This window comes from Hemicordylus capensis, chromosome 5 (genome assembly GCF_027244095.1).
Source record: "Hemicordylus capensis ecotype Gifberg chromosome 5, rHemCap1.1.pri, whole genome shotgun sequence".
In the NCBI taxonomy this organism is placed as follows: Eukaryota; Metazoa; Chordata; class Lepidosauria; order Squamata; family Cordylidae; genus Hemicordylus; species Hemicordylus capensis.
Window position 1 is genome coordinate 18,436,116 of NC_069661.1, and position 23,239 is coordinate 18,459,354.

Genomic DNA, 23,239 nt, shown 5'->3' on the forward strand with positions numbered 1-23,239 from the left:
GAGCAGGGGTAGGCAACCTTGGCTCTCCAGCTGTTGTTGAACTACAGCTCCCATCAGCTCCAGCCACAATTTATTGTGGCTGAAGATGCTGGGAGTTGTAGTTCAACAACAGCTGGAGAGTCAAGGTTGCCTACCCTTGTCCTAGGGATCTGGTCCTTACTCCGTAATGGGGAGTTAATACTATGGGAAGCAGTCTTTTGTTTTTACTCCCCCCCCCCCCAGAATACACAGAGTGCTTTGTTCATATTTTTATATTGCCCGCTTTCCTAAGGCCCAAGGGTGGTGAACAACAAGTTTAAAAAAAATCCTCATAATAAGAATATGGTATTACTAAACATAAGACTGAAAATGACCAATTATGGAGGTCTGGGCACTTCCACAACAAATATACTTGATTTTTCAATTATTATTATTTTTTAAGCTGGCTGACCTAGCTTTGCTATCTGGATTGTTGATAAAGGCAACCAGAAGAGACAGGTACGTTGGTACTCACTGTGAAGGTGTCTTCTGGCTGGTGTAGAAGAGGTCACCCAAGCTTGGGATTACATCCCCCCACATGCTCCAAAAGGCAGGAAGTAGTCATACTTGAAGATCCTTAACCCAGTGCATGTGGGCGGATCTCCTCAGTGCTTAAAACAGCTCAAGCTACAGAATGAAAATCACAAAACATAACAGAGAAAATACAACAATATACAAACAATAATGCAGAGAAAGACAGAAAAACTGTCCCCCTACAACCAGATCATCAGCTCCAGCCTAACACAACCCGGGCGGAGCTTGGGTGACCTCTTCTACACCAGCCAGAAGACACCTTCACAGTGAATACCAATGTACCTTTCTTGGCTGGTGTAGGTGGTCACCCAAGCTTGGGACATACCACAGCACCAACCACGGGAGGGAAAATACCCAAGCTGGAGCTACCGACCCGGAAGGACCCGATGCAGGACCCTCCGACCAAATGCTGCTCTGGCAGCTTCATGTTCATCCAACTTGGAATGCCTTGAAAATGTAAAAGGCAACAACCAAGTAGATGCCTTGCAAATCTCTTCAAGGGACACCAGTGAAGATAACGCAGCAGAAGTGGCTGCAGATGTAGTTGAGTGTGCCGTAATCCGACCAGGCACCAGAAGTTTATGGGCTTCATACAACACCGTAATGCATGAACGGACCCATCGAGCTATAATGGCTGTAGAGACCTTGCATCCCATCTTAAAAGCCTTAAAGGCCACGAAAAGAGCATATGACTTACGAAAGGCCTGCATCCTGTCAATATATATCTTCAACGCCCGCCTGACATCCAGACGGTGCCACTCCTTCTCTGCAGGGTCATGAGCACCCGGACAAAAAGAAGGTAAGTAAATGTCCACCTCACGATGAAACTGAGACTTTACCTTAGGGATAAACGAAGGATCCAGGGTAAGTCTCACAGAGACCTTAGAGAAAATACACAAATTACTCTTAACTGACAGAGCCTGAAATTCAGAAACCCTCCTGGCCGATGTTACAGCTACTAAAAAGGCCACCTTCCAGGACAAAAACGGCAATGACACAGATCAAAGTGGTTCAAATGGTGGAAACTGCAGACCCCGCAAAACAATATGCAAATCCCATGATGGAAAACGATGGCAGACCGGTGGAGACAACAAAGCTGCCCCCCTCAAGAACTTGTGTAGAAGAGGGTGCCGTGCCTGAAACGAACGTTGATGAGGAAAAAACATCTGGATCAAGCACGCCGCCTGGCGTTTAAGCGTGTTGGGTTTCAGACCAAGCGCAAGGCCATCCTGAAGAAAATCCAATAATTCCCTCAACCTGCACTTGTCCGGCTGCAGGGAGCGCTTTGCTGTCCAACGCAGAAAACTACACCAAGTCGATCGGTAAATCTTGTCGGTTGAAAACTTTCTAAACGCAAGGATGGTAAATCGGACCTTGACACAGCAGACCTGGATGGTCTGGCAATCTGAGTGGATGACCTACGGCCAAGTCGATGATCTCGGAAAACCAAGGCCCTCTGGGCCAAAAAGGCGCAATCAATATCAGGGATGCCCGTGACCCCCGCAGCTTCCTGAGGCAACGGGAGAGCAGTGGCACTGGAGGAAATGCATACAGCAGAAACGGAGGCCATGGCACCGATAGCGCCCAACGTCAGAAAACATGAGTAAAACCTCTGAATCTTGGCATTCTGAGGATATGCGAACAAGTCTATCTGGGGACACCCCAGCCGCTGTCAGCCACCAAAATACTTGAGGGTGCAGGCCCCATTCTGCCAGCTGGATCTTCTGCTGACTTAGCCAATCTGCCCAAACATTGGAAGTTCCGTTTACGTGATGGCCTAGAATGGATATTAAGTTGTTCTCCGCCCAATCCAACAACTCCACAGACTGAAGGAAAAGAGATCTTGACCTTGTCCCCCCTTGCCTGTTTATGTGTGCCTTGGTTGAGATGTTGTCTCTACACACTAAGATGTTCCTTCCCTTCACCAAGGGCGTGAAGGCTTTTAGGGCCAGAAAGACAGTCCGACACCGAGAGAGGAATGTTCTTGTCGCACTTGAGAGCAATCCTGTGCTGGTAAGGGAGGAGAGCCCACTGTAACTGGCGTAGATGAAAACTCACCCAAGACACCGAGTCCATAGCCACCACCATGAGACCCAACAACCTTGCTAGACTGAGAAGGCTGGCCCACGGTCTCGAAGCAATCACATGAGCCAGTGACGATAAGACCTCCATCCGATCCTGTGGCAGAAACAGTTTGCATACTGAGGTGTCCATTACCATGCCCAGATGACGAAGGCTCTGTGTGGGCGTCAGGTGACTCTTGCCCACATTTATCAAAAACCCATGGGCACATAACACAGACATTGTTCTGGACAGAGCCGACCAAACTGCCCCTTCCGAACTCGCATGGATGAGCAAGTTGTCGAGGTAACAATACAGGTGGACTCCCTCGGTGCGCAGAGTGGCCACTAGCGGACTAGAACCTTTGTAAAAACTTGGGGGGCTGATGAGAGCCCGAAAGGAAGGGCTCTGTACTGATAATGCCTCCCCATGTAGCAGAAGCGGAGTATATGTCGAATGAGTGGATGAATGGAGAAGCGCAAATAGGCCTCCTGGAGATCTACTGAAGCCATGTAGTCCCCCATCTGCAATGCCTCTGAGATGGTACAAAGGGTTTCCATCCTGAACCTCCTCTTTATCACAAAGCAGTTGACTGGGCGTAGGTTGAGAACTGACCTGGCCGATCTGTCCTTTTTTGGCACCATAAAAATCACAGAATAGATGCCCTTGCCTCTCTGAAGAGGTGGGACTTCCTCTATGGCCCCTATAGCCACCAGATGCTGAATGGCCATGGACAACCCCTTGTGCTTTTCTGGTTTCCCGGATCTTGGGGTAAGTAGGAATCTGTTTCCTGGGGGGCTGGCCAGCTCCACTTTGTACCCGTGTAGGATAATGGAAAGAACCCACCTGTCATTGATGGATTCTTTCCAAAAGGTGGGCCCCCACTTTGCCTGAGTGGGAGTCAGGACTGCTGCTTAGGGCCCTGCTGCTGGTTTCTGAAAGACTGATGGTTCTGCTGATTGAACCCTTGCCTGCCTTGACCTCTGGATCTGTTCCACTGCGATCGAAAAGGCCTAAAAGGCTCCCTCTGACAAAACTGAGGTATAAATGCCCTGAAGGTTTGCGTCGGTCTACGATTAAAACTCTTGTCCTCCTTCCTAGGGGCTGATGGCAGAGCCCTGCGCTTATCCTTCGTTTCAATGAGGACCTCTTTCAGGGCCTCATCCCCAATTAGCTTCCCCCCAGCATAGGGAACAGCAGCTAAATTAGCCCTAGATGCATTATCAACTTTCCAATATTTCAGGCATATGTTGCGTCTTGCCAGGACACCTGCACTGACCGCACGTGCCGAGAATCGAACACTGTCCAGAGTATCATCCACTGAAAAGGCAGCCGCCCTCTGCAGACGAAGTAGCTTACACCGCATCTTAGATTGATCAGCGGGAGGGTCATTGGGTAACTCATTACAAACAAGACCGATGCTCTAGACACCAAGGACGCAGTGGTGTCAGCTCTGATGGCCATTGCTGAAACCTCGTGGGCCCTGCGCAGTGCAGATTCTGCTTTTCTGTCTCCTGGCTCCTTAAAAGAGGAGTCCCCATCCTTTGGTACCACTACGCTACTAAGCAGGGCCCCGAAGGGAGCATCCGTAAGTGGCACCTTCAGCAAGTCCAGAGTCTCCTCCTCAAAATTGTACAATTTGCTAACCAATGCCAACGTACGTCTGGGAGTCGCAATAGCCGTCCATTCCTCCTTGATGGTATTAGTAAAGCCCTCAGGCATCACTAATTTAATCTGCGGTACCTTAGCCTGAGGCAGCACCAAGGAGCCCTTGGACACAGGAGAGACCTGTTCCTCTGTAACTGGCTGCAGATCAAGCGCAGCAATAGCCTGGTTAATTAGTGGCTAAAAATCCTCCATAAGAGAGAGCCTCTGACTGTGTAACTTTGCTGCAGAGGCCTCAATAACCTCCCCCTCTTCCGAGGAGGAGGGCCCCTTGTCTGGGTTGCCCCGCAATGACTCCGACTGACTGCCCCGGGACACAATAAATCTGGGGAGTCCTCTCCTGACTCGTCTGAAGACCTCCCCCTACCCCTGGGCACAGAGTCCTGGTGTATAGCCACCCTGGGCTGCTTAGCGGGCACTGTCTCCTCCTGAGAGTCTGAGGACGACACATGGGTCACAGCCTGCCTTGCAGGCTTCTGCACTTTAAGCGCCGCTGCCAGTGAGACTTGAATGGCCTCCTGAATCCAGCCCTTTACAGTGGCAGCATCGGGGGGAACCCCCACATTCCCCGTAGGAGTAGGCCCTAAGGGAGGGGCCACATAGGGGGCATCTGCGACCACCTCCTCACCCCCCTGAGCAAGTCCCGATCTCACCGGGGGGAGCTGTTCATGGCCTTCTGGGTGCTCTGACGGGCCCAGCACCACGGGCCCAGCACCGCCTGCCACGTCCTCCCCGTCCGATTCCGACGGGCTCTGGGGCGGCCACTCCTGCTGACGTTCCTTTCAGTGCAGCCCCAGCGCTTGCTGAGGCAGTCCTCCTCCTGCATGCCCAACTGCTGGGGAAAGGAGTTGGGGGGGGGAGCAAGGCTCCCACCAACGGGGCCTCCTTGCCAGGATGCCTCCGCTTCTTGTGCCGCCACTTGTGTCCTGCTATGGTAGATGGCTGGTGGCATGAACTGTGCCCAGTCTCCTCACCGGTATCTGGCGACAGAGAGGACCGCTGTGGCCTACTGGCGCCAGCAAGGTCATCTGATACATCCGCCATTTTCCTTACAGGATTTGCGCAGTCCTGAGTTTTTGGTGGGAACAGGCACCGACGGGCGGATCTCTCCCTAACGGCCAGGAGTCCGAAGGTTTTCTTAGCGGACATCGGCCAAAGGGTCAGCAAAAGGAGAGGAGAGGTAACGAATAACAGAATGGACAGTAGGAAGAACAGATATGAAATTTTTTTTTTAATTATTTTTCTTTTTTCTTTAGTAACTAGAGAAAACTAATAGTAGTAGAATACCAGGTGAAGAATAGAGCCAGAGCCAGAGAGCTGTAATGCGAGCCTTCTGGAGCAAAGGCAGGAAGTAGAACTGAGGAGATCCGCCCACATGCACTGGGTTAAGGATCTTCAAGTATGACTACTTCCTGCCTTTTGGAGCATGTGGGGGGGATGTAATCCCAAACTTGGGTGACCTCCTACACCAGCCGAGAATGAGGGTTTGTCCTACTAGGGATATGCACAAACTAGTTCATGCACTCCCAGGAGGCAGGGTGTGTGTGTTCCTTTAAGGGGAAGGGAGGGTGCCCTTACCTGCACTGCCACTTTCCCCCCGCCAGTGCTCTCCCCAAAAGCGTGCAGGGCTGCAGCATACCTTCTTGCAGCCCCGGAGAACATCAATACACAAGTGGCTGACGCACACATCAGCCATTTGTGTGCTGATGCCCACCGGGGCTGCAAGATGTTATGCTGCAGCCCTGCACGCTTTTGGGGAGAGCACCAAGGCAGGCAAGGGCACCCTCCCTGCCCCTTAAAGCACCCCCTCCTCCAAACCAGCTCAAACACCGGACTTTCGAACCAGTTCAGTGCTCCAGAAAAGGAGCACCGAACCGGTTTGTGCACATCCCTAGTCCCTACAAGACTTCTGCCTCTGATATGGTAAGCTCTTTTTCATTATAGTCGATGTGCGATACCCTACCCACACATAATGAGGGGTAAGTTGCTGAGGGGCCTGAGAGGAGAAACATTAAAATCCTCACACAGCAGAGTATGCTCTGGTGGTAAAGAAGTTTAGCCCAAGAGATTATCTGGAGACAGTAAGTTGAGTTCAAAACACAAATAAAGATTTATCAAAAAACTAAAAATCATATCTTAAGAGAGAGAGATCGAACAACATACACAAGCAGGCACTAATCTTCAACAACTGAACAATTCTGACTCTTAACTGACCAAGAGAGACCTATTAACATAACTCCTCATGCCTCTAGTGGCCAGAAGAGGGTACTGCGGTGCTAAGAGCAAGGCTTTAGAATTCTCACTTCTAACTTGTTACATATTCCAGCAACTGCTACAAAGGACAGACTTTTACCCTATTTCCCCCTACTTTCACTCTCTCCATGCCTTCAACTTTCTGATGTACCCTCTTTCCTCCTGTCTTAAAAGAAACTGGTAGAATCAATCAATCAATAAATAAAATTGATGGATTTTGCCCTGTAATCCATATTAGACTGGCCTGCTATTCTATTTTGAGTTTTGACCCACAAGCTGGAAATCAGTGAGCTAAGATGTTTCCATTTGTAGGTATATATAGAGAAGTCCAGATATGCTTGCAAACATAATATCCGTAGCTCAGTGGTAGAACATCTGCTTTGCATGGAGAAGAGGTTCAATCCCTTGCATCTCCAAGTAAAGATGGGGGAAACTCATATACTAAATCCTAGAGAATCACTGCCAGTTAGAGTAGACAAACGGTTTGACTCAGTACAAGACAACCTATTTACCTAGACAGAGAGATGGACCGAGTGCAACTCCCTAGAAAGTAAAATGGTAAATTCAAGATTGGTGCCACATCACGAGACAGCCCTTAACCACTTTGGGAGCTACTATGGTTGGAAGGTGGCCTCTAAGCATAATATGCATTTAAAATATTAAAACACCATTGTAAGTTCCTGGATCCGTTCCTCCCCCCTCCAAAAAATAAAAATAAAATTGGAATTCCTACTGATTAGAAGTCAAATAAGCCACCACCTACTTGTCTATAAAAGAGCAACGTGGCCCTTCATCTGAATGCCAAGTGCCCAGAATTTTATTCTAACCACAGCTTCCCCTTCAATGCTTTAGTTAACAGTACTAAACTAGACTATTCCACAGTAACTTTCAGTAGAATGTGAAACAAGCTACAAGTATAAACTGGAAGACCACACACTTTCACATAAGCATTTCTCAAAAGACTTTGGGTACCATTTGATAGTCACTTGCACTTGGGTGGTCCCATCACAGCCAGCACCAGCATAAGGGGCTCCTGAGGTTCCTAACCTTTCTTTACTTTACTCTTTTTCCGTTTCTAAACAGAAGCCCTTGCTTGCCACAGTATTATAGCAACAGGACTTTAGAGTAGGGGTGGTTAACATGAGGCTCTCCAGTTTTTATCAGACTACAACTCCCATCACCCCCATCACTATTTATTGTGGTTGGGGATTATGGGAGTTGTAGTCCAACAGCAGCTGGAGAGTCTCAGGTGGAGCACCCCTACTCTAGCAATTTGCAAAAAATAAAATCAGTGTTATGTAAAGACTTTGGGTAATATCCACAGTTGCTCTTCGTCTGGAATAGGAACACTTGCTCCAGAATGAGTCCTGTTCTAGACCAACTTAGATGCTACCCCTGGTCACTGCAACAACTTTTCCTTAATAAGGAAACTATCTCCTATACCAGTTTTGCCAAGTTGAAATTGCTACTTGGGAGTGATTTCTAAATACAGATCAACATTTGCAATAATTAATCCCATGAGTAAGTGGGTTCCATGCTGACAAAGAGCACTTCCATACAAAAAAGACTGCAAATGGTAGAAGCCAGAGGCTCACAATTGGAGATGTGAAGTCACCTAGGGCTGGCTACATAGGGTGCACAGGGGTTGGCCATCTCCACTATTACTGTCTGTATGAAACCTTCTGAATTAGATTGTCCTTCATTTTGGAATTGGTTGTCATCAATATGTTGATAATACTCGATTCTATATTTCTCTAACATTCAGTAGCAGCCATCTGTCCTGCACCAGCACTTGGAAGCTGAGGTCAAATGCAAGAGGTGCACTCACTGAAAGTGAATCCAGACAAGATGGAGGCGATGTTAGTGAGGAACATCTTTAGCCTGGAGGAAACAAGCCTATGATAACTGGAGTCACTGTTACACTACCTGAGCAGGTAAAGAGCCTAGTACCTGACCCGGTAGCTGAGAAGCCGGCTAGAGCTGCTGCTAGAAGTACTTTTTTCAGTTCTACGTTTGGTACAAAGGCTCTTCCCCCTTCTAAACAGCCTGGAGTTTGCTGTGCTGCTCTATGCTTCTGTAACTTCCATGCTTGACTACTGCAATAGGCTCTATGTGGGAATGCCCTTGAAGATTACTCAGAAGCTTCCAAGTGGTGCAGAATGTAGCTGCATGCCTTCTGCCAAGTGTGGGAAGGCATGCTCATATTGAAGGTGCCCTGCACTGGTTACTAATTTTCTTCTGGGCTCAATTCATGATGGTGGTATTAACCTTTGAAGCTCTTCATGGCTGGTGAACTTGCATAAAGACTGCCTCTCCTTATGCAAGTTCACATGCCAAGTGAGAGCGGTTCAGCTGACACTGCTCTCTGTTCCATCCATGCAACAAGTAAGGATGGTGGCAGCTAGAAGCAGGGCCTTTGCAGTAGTGACTTCTAAGCCTTGGAAGTGCGGCCTGTGTGTCATCTTTTGCTGCAGTGTTTGGTTTTATACTAATGTTACACTTTCTATTACCTGTTAACTACTTTGAGGGGTTGTGTTGTTTTTAAAGCAGCCAACCAATATTTAAACACACACACACAAAACACTGTCATGTGTGACGAAAGTACAGATAGCATTTGGGTGCTCTCTCACTCCAAACTAGGGAAGGGAAAGGGATAGCTAGAGGCAAACTTCCAACACACTTGTATTAAATTTTTCGTCATGTCACAAATCACAAAAGAGGAAAGGCCATCTCTAACATTTGCCCAACTCTGACTCCAATAAGAATTGAGCTTTGAAGTTGTGCTGAATTCCTCAAAAGCTTGATTATGCTAATATATTAATAAAATTTGAGAAAATAAAAGTAATCTTGCCTATTTTGTACCATTTATATTCTCTGGGGGAAATCCAGACATCATAGCATTTCTTTGTTTCAGTTAATATCCAACCCCCATATAAATAATATTTCCTAAAATAAGAATGCTGAGTAGATCAAACAATAGGAATCTAGCCATACAGTAAAGAAAAAGACACACACAAACCTAAAAATAGAAGTTTGGGCCCAAAGTAACTTTCTTTAAACAAGGAATACAACTTGCAACACACAGTAAAAGCTTACTTAGGCTGCACACTCACCACTGGGAGTAAGCCCTACTGAATACATTGGGACTTACTTCCAAGTAAACAAACACTATTATTTAATAGGGATTATTCCTTATTCGGCACAAACCTACCTTTATCTCCTGTATTAAACATTTATGCTATTTATACCCTAGCGGGTATACCCTTGGGTACCCATACCCAAGTTTCACATCCACCAAAGAACTCAGAAATCATATGGTACAAGTTTTTGCATTAATGTACTTGGAAAGTCTTGAGTCCTTAGGCCTGGGGATATTATAGGAGAGCTCATACCTTCCACGTAGCCCAGCTCCACAGAGAACCAATCATTACTCAACCAACAGCACTGAAACCTTTGATACTCACACAGAACATGCCATGTCTCATTCAGAGAGAATAATAGGCACAAAAGGCTCCATAATCAAGATCACTTAATGTTGACTTTCTCCTCCTTAAAACACTCTTCCCTTTCTCAGACTGATGAAAGGGATTAGTTTATTCCCACCCACTTTTATAAAAGTTTGCATGTGGAATGCAAATTCTAACCCACGTTAGCAACTCTGAATACAGGACCAGTGCCACATTAACACAGAATTCAAAGATGTGACCTTGTTTATTAATCCAAACTAACACTGTTAATCTAAAATGACAAACTACTTAACAAGCCAGTTTTTCCTGTTAAGGTTTTCCTGTCAAGTACCCCACTGAAAGAAGGGAGGCAGAAAAACCAGCATTTTAACATATTAGCCATTCTGATGAGTCCGAGACAATGGCTAAAAGATAGCTAAATGATGATGAAGGGTAAACTATTTGCATTGTGATCTTTGATGTGCACTCAAGGTTATTATGAATTAAGGTTATTATGAATTAAGGTTATTATGAATTAAGGTTATTATGAATTAAGGTTATTATGAATTAAGGTTATTATGAATTAAGGTTATTATGAATACTTCTAAGCAAAAGTGCAATTTTGTGCATAAGTCATAGAAAAGGACACCAGCCCATGCCTTGCAAATACAATTCAGAATCTCCAAGCCATTTTAATACACAAATCAAACCCAGCCAGGGCAAATATTTCATGGCAGGTTGTGAAAGGTCTAGAAGTTGTTTACAGGCCGCAACAGCTATTAAAAGACATGGTTTACCCCTTAACCACCCTGCCCCTGGACTCACAATCAGGAGTAAGGGACATTACACTTGTCCAACCTTTTAATATATCATTAAAGGGTTCAAGTGGAGATTCTAATCCACTTTAATATGTGCAAGCATGAAACTAGTTAGGGAGCTCCAGGTTTATAGACTGAAGCATATACAATATGATTTTACCTATATAGCATCATTAACATGGAAGCATATCTCCCCGCTACTCCCAAACTGCGAGCACACTTATCGAGTGCACAGATCCTAACAAACCAAGGTTTACAACGAGTGGACCTGGTTGATCCCAAGGGCTTGGAAGCTTTCTTCCTCCTCCTCACTCTCTCTCTACACAACTTCCTTACCGGGACTGAGCAACTCAGCCAGCCGCCAACTCAATGGAACAAAGGGGGCTGCATTACAGCAAGAGGCGACCAGGTCCAAACTAGGGGACACTCCCTGACCCGAGCTCCCACTTCTTATAACAAGTGGGGCGGCGGGAGAGGAAAGGCCCTGGTCAGCACATGAACTGGCTGGCCTTAGGTGCAAGCCCCGGCCGGCCGTCCCCCACTTCTGCAAAATCACAATATTAAAGACACACACACACACACCACCTTTCTGACTTCTCAGCCCTTTCACTCCAGTTTGGATTGCAGCCTCACAGAAGTCGGTGGGGCTGACTGCGGAGTAGACATTCGCAGGACAGGGATCATGCAGGAGAGTGGGGAGAGCCGGGGGAGCAAGAGCCCAGCCTAGTGGGGGGGGGGAGACATCCCACCTCCCAACCTTATAAAGAGAAGCGGCCTTGACGAGCATTGGGAGTGCAACGAGGGGGCGGCGGCAGTATTATTATCCTTATTATTGCTCCCATGTGTGTCCAGACGTGTGGCGCTTGCCCCTGGCCTCTCCTGCCTCCCTCCTCGAGTCCTCACCTGCTTGGGGTGGCTCCCGTCGGTCACCCCCTCCAGGAAAGGAAGGGCTCAGCTGCGGCCTCCTCCACCGGCAGCTCCTCCTCGCTCTCTCCCAGAGCCCACGTTCCGCTTCAACGTGGCAGCCGGAGCGCCGCCTCCATCCCGCCGGCTTCCGGCACAAACTGACGCCCGCCTGCCTCCTCGCTCGCTGGCCACTGGGGCAGGGCGGAGGGCCCGTCCGCCCGCGCCACGCAGCCTCCCTCGGAGGCAAAAATTGCCCGGGTGGGCTGCGCTGGGTGGGCTTCGCAGTCGCAGAGATCCCGGGGAGATCGCACTGGTAAAGCCCTGTGTGAACTTGTGGGCTTGGCTTCGCTCAGCCGCGACAAGCCATTACACTGAAGCTGGAAGCAGGCTTGTACCTCTGAACATGTGCAAAGTGCATTTCCTCACCCTTGGTTGGTTTCGTCCAGGCCTGCACAACATAAGGCCAGGGGGCCGGATTCGGCCCGCAGGCCGCAGGGACTATTTTCCTGCCCCTCCCCCCCAGGTATGCAGCAGCAACACAGGAGCTGGAAGCTGCCTTATAGCAGCATCCTATGCATGTTTTCTCATAAATATGTTCCATGGTGTTCCCAGCAAGGTTTACTCCCATGTATTCATGCCTAGGATTGCAGCCTGAATGCAATGACAGTTTAGGGAGAGGATTTGGCATTTGTTTGGGGCTGACATGTGCCCCAGGGCCCCCACTGATTGAGCAGGGCCCCGGGGACAGGACCTATTTTCTGGCCACTATTCTTGGGTCCATTGGCAGGGAATAGATGATGATGATGATGATAATAATAATAATAATAATAATAATAAATAATAATTCAATTTCTATACCGCCCTTCCAAAGATGGCTCAGGGTGGTTTACAAAGAGAAATAACAAACAAATAAGATGGCTCCCTGTCCCCAAAGGGCTCACATTCTAAAAAGAAATATAAGACACACACCAGCAACAGTCACTGGAAGTACTGTGCTGGGGGTGGATAGGGCCAGTTACTCTCCCCCTGCTAAATAAAGAGAATCACCATGGTAAAAGGTGCCTCTTTGCCCAGTTAGCAGGGAGCCAGAAGTAGCAAATAATATTTTTAATTCCAATGTAATGTGCTAAAAATTGACCTCGGCCCCTGCACGCCAAGTTGTGGATGGTTTCAGCCCACTAGGGCGTTTGAGTTGTGCAGCCCTCTGCCTACAGCGGTCCTATTTGGAAGATTCGCAGGCACGTCAAGTGTATCTAGAGTGTGTCCATATGGATCTGGCCATATTGAAACAACCGCGCATGTCCTGTTGTATTGCGATTATTATAGAGAAGTAAGATTTAAATTAATAGCCCCGCTTTTGAATAATTCCCCTGGTCATCAAGATGAATTTTATTTAAATTACTTGCTTACCAATCCAAAATCTGATGTTGTATATATGGTGGCTAAATTTTGCTATATAATATGTCAAATGCGGACTCACATGGTGTAATGAACTTTTATTGCTGTTTTTATCCTATTTTATTTATTTGTTTGTTTTTATCTTATTGAATTGATCTGTGACCTAAATAAATAAATAAATTGATTGATTGAGTTGTGCAGCCCTGATTCTAATGCACAGCTGGACACACAGGAATTGTACCCTGGAAACCTGCTGGTGCAATTGGGCCTGCTAAGTTTAATGAAGTGCTGGACTGTTTATTGAAAAGAAATAAGACGAGGAAGAAGAGAGAATGGAGGCTTATGCTCCAACCCTGGAAACCACCCGCAGTCCTTGATGTAGAAGACTTGATGTCTCATATGTTACTGCTCGCAGCGAGGGAGCAACTACCGATCCTAATATTATGAGCCAACAAGAACCGTCTTTTAGCTAGTTGGAGTTCCTCTCTTAAAATTGCATCTCGTATAAAACGCAGCGGCTGCTACACTTCATGTGGGACATAATTTAGTTATTTGGGAGGTGTGTGTTCGAAATCCTCAATGCAGAATGAAATGGAGTGCATTTGGATTTGGAACCCCTGGAGTTCCTCTCTTCTCTTTGGCAGACCAGAATGTGCCCCTTGGGGTGGTTATGCTAATTTTTATGGAGCCCCCCCCCACAAGTGTTATGGAAGTGTGCAGCCTGGAAGGCATTATATTAACGAGTTTTAACAGAACTGCAGTGCAGCTAAGCCACGAATGGGGTGAGGCACTGTACCCCTCCCTCTGACTTGCCATAGTGACCAAGGAGGGGATACACTTTTAGCAGCACCACTCCCGACATTCGCCAGATCAATAATCAATAATCCTCCAGTGCAACAGAGCACAAAGACCTCATGTTATCCTCTCAAGCCTGACCTCCACCTGGATGAGCAGCCTTACCTGAGCTGGGCCTATGCTGTGAGTTGCTGACTGAACACTGCATAACCTAGTGAAGGCAGGACACTGGATCTGTTGTGGGGGAAACTAAAAAGACTTGGGGAAATATTTTAAAAACTGGAAGTAAATGTTCCCAGGATGAGAAGTGGGAAGAGGAAAAGGGTAGAGGTGAGGAGATGCTCTGGGTCCCTGGTGAATTGTTGGGAGGCAATGGAGAATCCCAGTAGTTGTGTCTTCTTGTAACTTGTACAACAGCCCTGTAGGGTAGGTGAGTCTTACTGGCCCCATATCACAAAGAGGAAGATTGAGACATTGGGGTTTGCCTGAGGTCCCCTTGTGAATCCTGTGGCAGAGGTAAGATTCAAAGTAGGGACTTCCAGTTGGGTAGTACAATCTCTTTGTCAACATGCCACAGTGGCTCTCCCAGTTATGGAGAGGGCATTGATGTGGAGAAGGCGGGTTTCTCTTGCAGAAAAAAGGTGCTATTCATCACTGAATTCTGTTGGGGAAATATTATTATTATTATTTTACACAGTCAGACAGGTGTTATTGACAGGTTTGTTTTATCCAGACATCAAGTCCTTCCCAAGGACCTGGGATGGCTGAATTTTATCATCAATACTGTGGGTTATTATAGATATCGTCGCAAAATATAGGCTGTTCCCAGTAAAGCTGCTTTTTGTAATTGGCTGATGGTGATTTCTGTGGCCCCTATAGTGTTGAGGTGCTCTTCAAGGTCTTTTGGAACTGTACCCAGGGCGCCAATTACCACTGGGATTATTTTGGTCTTTTTCTGCCACAGCCTTTCCATTTCAATTTGTACATCTTTGTATTTGGTGATTTTTTCTATTTCTTTTTCTTCTATTCTGCTATCCCCTGGTATTGCTATGTCGATTATTTTGACTTGTTTTAATTTCTTCTCGACTACAGTTATATCTGGTGTATTGTGTGGCAGATGTTTGTCTGTTTGTAGTCGGAAGTCCCATAATATTTTTACATCTTCATTTTCTACCACATTTTATGGTCCCACCAATGTTTGGCTACAGGTAGCTTGTATTTTTTGCAGATGTTCCAGTGTATCATTCCTGCTACTTTGTCATGCCTTTGTTTGTAGTCAGTCTGTGCAATCTTTTTACAACAGCTGGTTAGGTGGTCCATGGTTTCCTCTGCTTTTTTACAAAGGTGGCACTTGCTGTTTGTGGTTGATTTTTTGACTTTTGCTCTTATTGCATTTGTTCTTAGTGCCTGTTCTTCTGCAGCCAGTATTAAACCCTCTGTTTCTTTCTTCAAGTTGCCATTCTTAAGCCATTGCCAGGTCTTGGTGATGTCTGATTTTCCACTTATATTGTGCAAATATTGACCATGCAGTGGCTTATTTTTCAATTTTTCTGCTTGGTTCTTGACTTGTTCTTTCTTGTAGGCCTGCTTTGTTTCATTGGTGTTGAATAGTTTCGTGTTCTTGACCATTTGAAGTGCATCTTCTTCACTGTCCTTGATATATTCTTCAAGGCCTCTTTTCTCCTCCTCTACTGTTTGATGAACTTGCAGCATTCCTCTTCCACCTGAGCTGCGAGGGAGGTATAGCCTATCGACATCACTGCGGGGGTGCAGAGCATGATTGATGGTCATGATTTTCCTGGTCTTACGATCTAGCGTCTCTAGCTCTCCCTGGGTCCAGTCTATTATTCCTGCACTGTATCTGATAACAGGTATAGCCCAGGTGTTTATGGCTTGTATGGTGTTCTCGCCATTGAGTTTGGACTTGAGGATTTTTCTAACTCTCCTGATGTATTCACTGCCAATTTTTCTTTTAACTTCAGTGTGTGCGATGTTATCAGCCTGGAGAATGCCCAAGTATTTGTAATGTTCTTTCTCTTCCAGGTTCTTGATCTTGCTTCCATTGGGCAGTTCTATTCCTTCTGTTTTTCTTATTTTTCCTTTGTTCATTATTAATGCAGCACACTTGTCTAGTCCAAACTCCTTTGCTATATCGCTACTGAATATATGGACAGTGTTTAGCAGTGATTCAATTTCTGACTGGGACTTTCCATACAACTTCAGATCGTCCATGTACAGCAGATGGTTGATTTTACTTGATGTTTTAGATGTTTGGTATCCGAGGCCTGTTTTGTTTAGTATTTGTGAAAGTGGGGTCATGGCGATTACAAACAACAGAGGGGATAGTGAGTCCCCTTGGAAAATGCCTCTTCTAATGCTAACCTGTCCAAGTGTCTCGCCATTGAATGTTAACTGTGTACTCCACATGCTCATTGCTTTTTTTATAAATATCTGAATGTTTTTGCTGACACCAGTTGTTTCTAAACATTTTAGTATCCCTGTGTGAGGCAATGAATCGAAGGCTTTCTTGTAGTCAATCCATGCAACACTTAGATTTGTTTTTCTTCTCTTGCAATTTTCTAAAATCATTTTGTCAGTCAGCAGCTGGTCTTTTGTGCCTCTGGTGTTCGGGCAATTTCCTTTCTGTTCAACTGGAAGCTGTTTGTTAGTTAATAAGTGTTGCATCACTTCATTTGCTATTATTCCAGTTAATAATTTGAACATGGTTGGCAGACAGGTTATCGGTCTATAATTACTTGGAACTGCACCTTTTGCTGGGTCTTTCATGATGAGATGAGTTTTCCCAGTTGTTAGCCATTGTTCAATATCACCTGCTTGCAAAATGTGATTGAACTGTTTTGATAGTTGTTTATGAAGGCTTGTTAGGTGTTTAAGCCAAAAGCTATTATTTTTATTCATTATTATTATTATTATTATTATTACATTTATATTCCGCTCTTCCTCCAAGGAGCCCAGAGCGGTGTACTACATGCTTAGGGACTCTTTGTACTGTGGATTGTGGGGCAAGTACAGCTGGGCTGTGATGCTACACTCCTGATATGTGCCAAGGAATATCTCTAAGGATGCCTGTGGTAGTCTGCCCACGCAAGAGCATTGATAGCATCCCTGGAGCCTCGAGGTGGACTAAATAAAGGGGGGAAGAGGGTTCGCTTTCTCCCCATGGCTCTGTTCTGTGCTGAGGGCATTTTGGACTCTGCTTCCTAAAAGGAGACCAGAGATGGTGCCCAAGACCAAGGTGAGGCAGGCCCTGAGACCAGCTGTTATCAGAGTAGGCACTTTGGCTGCTCATCTGTGCCAGCATCTTCAAACCCAGTCAAACATAAGCAGAAAGGACTCTCCCAGATGATCCTGAGGCCCATGGCAAATTGCTGGGAGAATTGTCTTTTGATTGTCTTGAGGATTGTCTTTTGTTGCATTCTGTCAAACAGCCCTCTAGGGAGGGGTGTATTGTGTCCCTTTTGCAGATGGGAAGGCTGAGCCACTGCAGTTTGCCTGATAGAGGCAGGATCCAAATGGGTATTGGCCCATTTGGGTGCAGTCTCTTGGCTCCTGTGCCAAGGGTTTTGGTGAGAAGAAGCTAGGTTCTAGAGTCTCTGTTAATCTCTCTCCACATTCCATGTCAAATAGATGGAAAATGTGCACACTGTTGACTGAAGGACAAAGCAGAGGAAGGTGGCAGTCAGCAGGAGGTCCTGGGACTGGATTTGGGGGAAGTGCTGCAGAAGACAAGGACGAGGAGGGGGCTGCAGCAAGAAACAACGCTGGACCCCACAGTGGCCCATGCTGAGGCTGCATCCTCAGTCATGGGGGTGGCGGGGTGGCACAGAGGGTCCACTCATAAAAGCAATCCCTTCCTCCATTGACCACCTGCAGGAACACCTTGGCATCTGCTCACCCCCTAGACCGCAGTGTGGGATTAGCCGGTCACCATTTAGGGCCTAGTAGGAATTTCCCCCATCCACCCAGATAGGCCTGGCTAGATTTTCGCCTACTCTGTACTGAAACGCTGGAAGGAGTGTTTAATCTGGCTGACATTGGAAGCAGTGCTGCTAAATAGTGTAGGCCCTTGGTCACCAGGTCAGAGGAGGGGGTACTGCACCTCACTTCAGTGTGGCAGCTGCACTGTGGATGAGTTACCCTGTAGTTCTCTGTTAGAACTATTAATAAAGTTATGGCCCTAATTTTAACCCGTTTCCTGTGTTCTGTCACTTATTTTGGGGTGTGGATGCCGAGGAACTTCATGGCAGAACTCTTGTGAGATGTTCTTAAATAGCATTGAGTACAACCTACAGATCCACAGTCAAGCTCTGCAAAGAGGCAGAATCCAAAGATCAAAAAGCAGGAGTTGCTCATTTTTCCATAGCAGGGGGGGGAAAAGGCTCTGGGAACCAGCCCTTCCTTCCACGCCTCCCCTACCCGAATGCGAGGCTGGTTCATATACTCACACAATCAAGTGGCAAAGCTCTCCATAGACTATACCACTTCAGGCTGCAACTGGAAGTATGGATTTTTATGTGCTCCTCCCTGCACCCATAATAATAATTAAAATATCTCTGGATGTGGAAAACTAGCATGTTGGGGAGAAGGGTTCAACTCGGGTGCAGGCAGAAGGAAAGCTTAAAGAGCAACTCCTTGATTTGGTGAGTAGAAGTAGGGCCAGAAGCTTTGCAGGGAGGAAGACACCTTAACATCTGCTTCCCAAAGACAGCTGCTACCAAGGGGTGTTGCTACCATCTGCTGTTGTCAGCCTGCCAGCCTGTGTGCCCCCTAACTTGTGGGGCTATGGCTGCTGCCCTGTGGGTGAGTCTGTGTGGGATTGGGGACAGGGGGAGTCAGCAGTTCCTGAGGACCATCTGCCCAGACTACCCATCTTTCTGGGCTTATAAAAGACTGTTGCCCTGTGATGATGGGCCCACCACTGAAGGGGTCAGCATCAAAGGGGGTTGCCTCTTTGGGGGAGCCACTTCAGGGGACAAGAAGGGCAAGGGCCAGGTATTCTTTTTTTGGCTTCTGTTGTTTTTAGGCCTTGGCTGTTTTAGATGTGTCTTGGTTTGTCTGGGGATGGGGAGACAGGGGACATGCCCACTGACTAGGGGCTGGATATTCCAGTGGTGGTGGGGAATGTAATGTTCGCAGGTCAGTGAACCATTTCAGGGGAGAGGAAATCAGAAATCTAATAGCTGTTTCCCCTTCCGGCTGTCCTGCCAGCTCTTTGGCCTTGGGGAGCAGTGCCAACCTCCCACAGACCCTCACCTTGCTCCTCTGTAATGCCAGGACTGTCCAGAATAAGTCAGAAACCATCCATGACTTGATTCTGGATGAAGGGGCAGACCTGGTATGTATTACAGAGACTTGGTTGGGGGAGGCTGGTGGCCTAGTGTGGTCCCAGCTTCTCCCTCCAGGGTACTCTGTTGAAGAGCAGATGAGGGGACATGGGTGGGGAGGTGATGGCTGTGGTCTATAAGAATAACATCTCCCAGACCAGGATCTCTGTCTAAGTGTCTGACCATATTGAATGTGTGTACCTAAGTTTGGGGAACAGGGATAGACTGGGACTTCTGTTGGTGTACCTATTGCCCCGCTGCCCAATGGAGTCCCTAACTGAGCTGATGGACTTGGTCTCGGGGTTGGTGTTGGAGTCCCCCAGGCTTGTGGTGCTGGGGGATTTCAGTGGCTCAGGAGTTCATAGTGGCTGTGACAACTGTGGGCCTATCCCAAAGGGTCTTGGAACTGACACACGTTGCTGGTCACTTGTTCTGGTCTTTCACTCTGATCAGGGTGGTGTTCTATGGGTGGCGACTCCTGTGATTTTCCCATTGTCATGGAGCAACCACCATCTGGTTAAGGTTGGACTCTGACACACCTCACCTTCACAGGGGCGAGGGGCCCATTAGAATGGTCCACGTGGGAAGGTTATTGGGTCCAGTAGCATTCCAAGAAGCCTTTGAGGGATTTAGTGTTGGCTCTGCAGATGATCCTGTTGATGCTAGGGTGGAGAACTGCAAACTCACCAGGGCAGTAGACATGATTGCTCCTAAGTGTCCTCTCCGACCAGCTTCAAAATTGGCTCTTTGGTATACAGAACCATGGGGGCTGAAGTGGCAAGGCAGACGACTGGAGCGCAAGTAGAGGAAGACTCAACTCAAAACCGACAGATTATAACATAGAACACATTTTAAGATCTATGCTCTGGCAATACAGGCAGCAAAGAAGTGATTCTTTTCAGCCCGAATTGGGTCTGCAAATTCACGTCCAGCAGAGTTGTTCAGGGTAGTGAGAGTCCCAGATGAGTTGGCAGCCACAAGCGAACCTCTCCAGATGATTTTAGCAGGCAGTGGGGCTCATGGCAAAAACGACAATCTCTTAAATATCCAGGGCCTAAGCTGTTTAGGGCTTTATAGGTAATGCCCAGCACCTTGTATTTTGCCAGGAAACGTATCAGTAGCCAGTGCAATTCCTTCAACACAGGAGTAATATGGTCTCTCCTAGGTAACCAGAGACCAACCTGGCTTCCGTGTTCTGAACCAACTGCAGTTTCTGGACTACGTACAAAGGCACCCCCACATAGAACACATTGCAGTAATCCAGCCTAGAGGTTACCAGCAGATGTACCAGTTTTGAACATCTCAAGAAATGGATGCAGCTGGCATTATCAACCAAAGCTGATAAAAAGCACCTCTGGCCACCACCTCAACCTGAGACACAAGGGAGAGGTTCGGCTCCAGAAGCACCTCCAAACTGCATACCTGTTCCTTCTGGGGAAGTGTGACCCCATCCAGGACTGGCATTTCTAGCCTTGATGGTCCATTCACACATCGTCATTTTCTGTTGTGGTCATCAAGTGAGCATATGTTAACAAGACTTGCATATAAGACATAATTGCAAACTTTGGCTTGCATTTTCACTGAAAGCAGTGTCTATTAAACAGATTCCTCCAGCAAGAACAGCAACAACCATCTTACTTTTGCCCAGTACTTTGATTGTAATAAATATGCAGAAGAGTGCATGATATAAATTGACATCTAATCTACAAGAACAGGGATTTTCAGTTAGTAGTAAGCATACCCTTGGGAGTACTTTAAAGCCTTTTTGGGGGGGGGGAGGGGGGAGTATGTGGAGAACAAGGCCAGATTAAGGAGAGCACAGGTAGCACCGGAGTTTACATATCTTAAATTTGTGGTACTTCTGAATCTTTTAGAGGTAGGAACATATCTTTGCAGCAAGGAGGAAGGAGAAATGGATTTTCTGCCAAAGCTCTACAGTGGAGTTGCTTTCAAACAGCACATACGGCACTATAGTTAACAGCCTGATCTTGTGCATATTGACTCAAAAGTAAACCCCAGTGTATGTACAGGATTACTGCCTCAAACACTTTGTGTTGTGAACTTGCTTTGGTTCAGGTTCAAAGTCATGTCAAGTAATTTATTCTAGCATAAAAGACAGTTTCCTCAAGTTTCACCCAAATGATACCTACTTGCAGGGAGCCCCATCTTCAGGACTGGATTCTGATGGAGCCCTCATCTACTGGAGATTAGGATACTATAACTGTGCCAATTTGCCATGAGACAAGCCTCAATGCTTTCTCAGACTACACAGCTGCAAGTTCCATGTGGAACTTACTTCTAAGTATATATAGGATTGGGCTGCAAGTCTTAATCCTATCCCTTATTTCCCAAATTTGGGTATATAACAGATGTCAAGCAGGAATAGCTGGGGGAAGGTGGTTTCCCCCCTTTATAGGGCTACATGAAATGTGTCCAGGTTCAGGAGAGCCCAATTCCAAGACAATCAGACTATTCTGAAATAACTAGGAGTGCGCCCGAACCGGTTCGGAGGCCATGCTGGAGGCCTCTGAACTGGTCCGGTTCTGAGCCAGTCCGGCGGCTCGGCACGGAGGGGGGTTGTTTCCCCCCGCCGCTCTTCCCCCTCCGGTACTGTGGTTTTTAAAAAAGTTTCTGGGGCGGCAGCGTTCCTCCCTGCCGCCCCTGGCCCCGTCGTTAGCCTTCCAGTGCTCAAGTACGCTACATGCATGCGCCCATTCCGGCGCGCGCGCGCACTCGCCGCCGCCGCACACGCGCTCCTCACACGTCAACGTGTGACATGTACGGAGCACGTGCGTGGCAGCGACAAGTGCACATGCGCGCCGGAACGGGCGCATGCGTGTAGCGTACTTGAGCACTGGAAGGCTAACGACAGGGCCAGGGAGGAACGCTGCCGCCCCAGAAACTTTTTTTAAAACCACAGCACCGGAGGGGGAAGAGCGGCGGGGGGGGGAAAGTACTACCCCCTGCCCTTAAAGCTACAACCCCCACCCCCCCCGGTGCCCATCCGGACCGGTTCGGAGGCATGCACATCCCTAGAAATAACTACAGGATTTATACAGATTTTACTACCTTTTCATTTTCCAGAGCTTTGAGATGATTTTATTAGTAACACTGGTCATTTTCAAGAGCATTGTGAAGCTCTTTACCTGAAGACCAGATGCTCCTGCAGGGATGCAGGAAACTTCGAACATCTTCAAAATGCAAGCCTCAAGCTCAACACACAGCAAAGAGATCAGTCTCGCTTCTGATTTTTCTGATGTACTCTGAACAAATCACTTAGTCTCTCAGCAAGTTCCACAACTGGGATAGTAATTTTAGGTAAAAGGTATTTAATGAAGCTTAGAACATTAGGCTATATCCTAATCTTTCGTGTAATGGCATTCCATGACTGGAAGCTACTTTTGTAAAAAAAAAAAAAAGGAAAAAAAAAGGGAGAGTTGTGCTCATGTCAGATGTCCTTCTGGAGTCCTTGTATTATCACAACTCTCCTTCCATTCATGGAAAGAGCTTGCAACCACAAAGTACCACCACATGATATGTTGAGATACAATCCATGCATAAGCCTACAACAACCAAGCTACGCAAATGATAATTTCATCCAAGAACACTTTATTAATAAAAAACATACACACTCTTGTATATGGTGATCAGTAAAAATGTGTACACCCTTTCTAAAACAAGCATTTTCAAGATTTTTTTTTTCCTAGAAATGTGTCCAAACTCTCCAAGCAATAGACAACCCAGATGAAAAATGCAGCAGGAATGCATAACTTGTTCCAGTTATCTAAAAAACAAGAAATAGCTATTTGCAACCACCTCTAGTTCAAGAGCTCATTATGTCTATGAGTGACCATTTTTGTTCAATATCAACATGCCCAGGAATTGTTTTGAACATTGTTTAACATCCTAGTTTTCTTATCAAGAACATACATTATTCAATTTCGCTAAGCAGATCTCACACAGTAAGCTGCATGGGTCAGACCACTTGGGAACCACATGA

The 23,239-nt window shown here is 46.7% G+C and overlaps 1 protein-coding gene across 14 annotated transcripts in view; it reads right to left on the reverse strand.

Annotated features, from left to right (window-relative positions):
• Positions 1 to 23,239, reverse strand: part of SEC31A (SEC31 homolog A, COPII coat complex component) — a 97,736-nt gene that overhangs the window by 69,399 nt on the left and 5,098 nt on the right. For 2 of the 14 annotated variants that reach the window (XM_053252143.1, XM_053252148.1), the window contains exon 1: positions 11,699 to 12,184. The exons of 2 other annotated variants lie outside the window; for them this stretch is intronic. The gene's annotated coding sequence lies outside the window, so the exon portion shown is untranslated. Of the gene's footprint in view, positions 1 to 6,441; positions 6,465 to 11,380; positions 11,505 to 11,698; positions 12,185 to 23,239 lie in introns of those variants that run through there. 10 more of the 14 variants (XM_053252136.1, XM_053252135.1, XM_053252147.1 and 7 more) reach the window with 8 other exon arrangements.